The sequence below is a fragment of the Galeopterus variegatus genome, unplaced genomic scaffold, assembly GCF_000696425.1.
Source record: "Galeopterus variegatus unplaced genomic scaffold, G_variegatus-3.0.2 Scaffold2184, whole genome shotgun sequence".
Lineage (NCBI taxonomy): Eukaryota > Metazoa > Chordata > Mammalia > Dermoptera > Cynocephalidae > Galeopterus > Galeopterus variegatus.
In genome coordinates this window covers 118,189-122,309 of record NW_007728295.1, presented here as the reverse complement: position 1 = coordinate 122,309, position 4,121 = coordinate 118,189, and the positions used below count along the sequence as shown (strand labels likewise).

Genomic DNA, 4,121 nt, shown 5'->3' with positions numbered 1-4,121 from the left:
TCACAAATTATATATTTATATGTAGAAGAGATACTCACACCTAAGTATCATTTAATGAAATATATTTGCTAAACTATGTAACTAAAATACCTCATAGTTGGCCAGCTAACTTTTTAGACAATAATTGTACTTTGCGTGTGTTATATGAACAAACTAGTCTCCTGTAAGTAGATAAGATCAGCAATGTTGCATGTTATACCCTGTTATGTTGTGATATTACTGGTAGTGATTTGGGAGAAGTCCTATTTGGGAATAGGCAAGTCTCTGCAAATTATTCACTAAGCTTTTTCAAAATGACTTATTACATGCTGTTTTGGATGACAACAAAATGTGTATTTACTGATTACTACCTCTGTAAAAACTAAGTTCAAGAAACAAGACATTTAGCCAAATGCTCAAATATAAAGTTGATTAAATTTTTCTAGAACTTTCTCTTAGAGAAGGGGAATTATGTGAGAATAAAGGAGTCTTTTTTAAAAAAATTAATTAGTTAATTTTAATTGACACTCTGTAATTGTACATGACTATGAGGTACAATCTGATGTTATGATACATACATATGTTGTATAATGATTGGGTCAGGTTAACTAATATAAAATGCAACCATCACTTCATGCATTTATCATTTCTTTGTGGCAAAAACATTCAGAAGCCTCTCTAACTATCAAGCAATACGCAAAACTTGACTGTTAACAATAGTCACCCTACTGTGCAACAGAACACCTGAATTTATTCCTTCCATCTACTTATAATTTTGTACCTATTGGCCAACCTCTCTCAGTTTTCCCTCCCTCTCTCCCTTCCCCAGTCTCTGCTAACCACTGTTACACCTTCTGTCTCTCTAATATCAGCGAAAAAAGGATGCCTTTTCTCGAGGCCCTTTCTCGTGTCCAAAAGAGGCAAATGCTCCTAGAATCTAAGAAAAGTCTACAGATGTCTCATTTTTCTTGACCAGTGGCTGATAACATATATCAGAGAGAACAGTGTCATCCCAGTTATTATTACATGAACTTGTATTGCATGCTTTCTGAGGCCCTTTCTCGTGTCCAAAAGAGGCAAATGCTCCTAGAATCTAAGAAAAGTCTACAGATGTCTCGTTTTTCTTGACCAGTGGCTGATAACGTATATCAGAGAGAACAGTGTCATCCCAGTTATTATTACATGAACTTGTATTGCATGCTTTCTTCGTGATATGTTTGTCAGGAAGAAACTGTAGCCAGTAAACTAAAGATTCTGATAGGAACAGTTTCTTATGGATGCTAATACTTCTTTTCAGAACAACTTCTCTGGTCCTAAGCTTGCCCCTCACTGAAAGCCTAATATCTAATCCGTTGTCCTTAGCAGTATTCCACAATTAGTTAAGGCTCAGCCCTTAACAACTTCTCAAAAGTCTTGAGGCCTTCACTTAAGGTTCTATTTAGGGAAAACGTATATAACAGATACAGTCAGCCTCCTAAAGGGCTATGTAGCTAGGGAGCCAGTATGTGCTTGTGTTTCTACAGCCAGGACAACTAACAAAATAAAAACAACCTAGAGGACATAAGTAGCACATTCAATTCCCACTTCTTCCTCCATGAACAACACTATAGTATAAATGCTTAATTGCCCAAATACCTCATTCTAGGACACGCTCAGCGTGGGCGTGTAGTTATCCTTCCTTATGAAAACAGTTTGTGAGAGCCAGGGTAATTTGAAACAAGCTACTAAGAGAAAAGTTTTTTTTTTTTTTTTTTCTGAAATGCTCCCTTCAATGCACATGGGTGGGCAGAGCATTATTTCAACGTCTTCTGCATTAGCCACACAGGTCAGATGTTTGAGTCTCCAATTAATTAGGTTTTCCAGCAGACTGTGTAAAATAAATGAGTAATCTCCATCCAGTACAGTTAGACAAAACATCATGACACTTGGCACATTTTTGGCATTTGTCAGCAAAATGGGGAAAAAGTAAATGACCCATGTGGACAAAATGCGCATCTGATGAGGGCCACTAGATAAAAAGTGTAAAGTGGTCTCCATCTATGGCAGAACAGAAGGTTTGAGTGTCTGCCAACATGATTCGCAAGAGAAAGTGATCTTAAAATGAACACAGAGCTCATCAACTGTGATATGAACCTCTTCACATTCATTTATTTAACTGCTCATGATGTTCAAACTTTATAAATGTCAGTTTACCAATGGAAAATTTTGAAAAGACTATTATTAGCAGAGTTATTGATATATAGAAATTTTAAACCAAGAGGTGACTCTAGGAAACAAAGAGAATTCCTATCTTTATTTATTTCATCCTACGGGGAAGTATGAAAGTATTCTCTTTTAAGGTTATGTTTAGACTACTTTCCCATTATCCTAAATACCTTTGAGTTTTCTCATGAAACATTTCCCAAATTGCTAAATATAGTCTTTTGAAAAGAATAAGAGTTAACTACTCAAATCATAAATTTTCATACAAATGTACTTACATTTGACAGACACAGAGAAAGTCAAGATCATATTAAAATTTTCAGATGCATTAGTTTTATGTGGGGACTAGGTGTATAAAAGCAGATAAGATGGGGGAACTCTAGCCAGCTGAGAGGGAGGAAAAAATAAATCCATGTGAATTTCGAAGTGATATTTTCCTCCAATTTTTTGTTAATGTCTTCATCAAATGAATAAAGAGTAAGTCAAGCAAATGATTGTCATTAATTCCTTGTAAGGAGCTCAAGGGATTTAGAAGTCAAAAAAAAATTCCGATAAATTTTATTTTATTATACCTTTATAATACACTTTCTACATTATAGCATTGGTTCTAAACTGGGTGAAAAAACTAGAGATTAAAATTTTGAAAGAAAATCAACAAATGATTCTGACTTTGTTTCAGATACAAACAACTGAAAAATGACTACAATTTTCAGACTTTTAAGTTTATATGAACATATATATGTATATTCACATATATGGATACTTTCTATAGTACATATTATAGCATGTAAAACACAGTCTCTAAGATTTCTTCCAATTCTAAAATCTGACTTCTAACTCCTGTCTTCTCTTTACATTTTCAAATATTTTAAACACATTGATTTTAAAACCTGTTCGTATGGTTCAATTATCTATAGTTCATAAAGTATGAACTATATGAGTATAAGGCATTTCTGCCTTCATTGCAGAAATGAAGGGTGTACTGTCCCTCATGGGCTGAAACTGGCTTGCATGCTTTAGCATTGCTGCCTATGAGCCCATCTGGAAAGGCATGATCTTCCTGGAGTTGTATGCTCTGGACTGTGGAGATGTCTCTGTGGGGTGAGTGCTTTTCATGGCTGCCTGTTCCACATTCTATGGGATTCACTGTTTCTGACCATCTTCTATCTTCTGGGTTCTGAATATTGCATTTTAGGAATAGTGCTAGAAGTCTCACCTTTATGCAGAAAACTGATCTAGCTCCTCTTATTCCCATCTTATTTTGCATATGTCTGTATTCTGCTGGAGAGTTATAACTCCAGCCCTAAAGCATATAGCCCATTTGATTACAATCTTGGACTATAAGATTACAATTGTCTTTTCTCTAGGGATTTCACCCTTGTTTTTAGCACCTGGAAATTTATTTTTGTTTGTAAGCCTAACTGGGCCTTTAATTTTATCTTTAGATATTTTATCAACATCTTCATGTGTTTACCAGGGAATGTGGAACTTCCTACATTAACTTAGCTGGTCATGACAGCCAGAAATGTAACTAAAAACTGACTTGTATGTTTTTAAGCAGCATTATGTTACACACATTTAAAAGATGTATATCCAGTTGTCAATATTTTCCCTACAACTTAGTAAGATGTTTATATATTATTTAAAACATATTTTAGGAAGTATAAATAAATAATCTCATCTTCTCAGCTTCTTGGATTAACTAATTAATTTTGCTTTTTAGATCTTTTGTTGTCAATTTTTTAAATCTCAAATTCACCTGGCAAACTAAGCCTACATTACTAATAAGTGTCCACCTCCAAATAAGTCAGTTCTTACAATATCAACAGAGTATACCTTCTTGGGAGGGACCAAGATGTGGTACCAAATAGATCTGGAAGGAAAATGTTTTGATTTTATAAAAGATGCAAGGTAAATACATTTCTCAATAGGAAAAAAAA

General features: G+C 34.4%; 1 protein-coding gene across 1 annotated transcript in view; it reads right to left on the bottom strand.

Annotated features, from left to right (window-relative positions):
- Window positions 1-4,121, bottom strand: part of LOC103597074 (receptor-type tyrosine-protein phosphatase delta) — a gene marked incomplete at its 3' end in the record, with an annotated part of 296,277 nt that overhangs the window by 192,792 nt on the left and 99,364 nt on the right. The window lies entirely within an intron of this gene.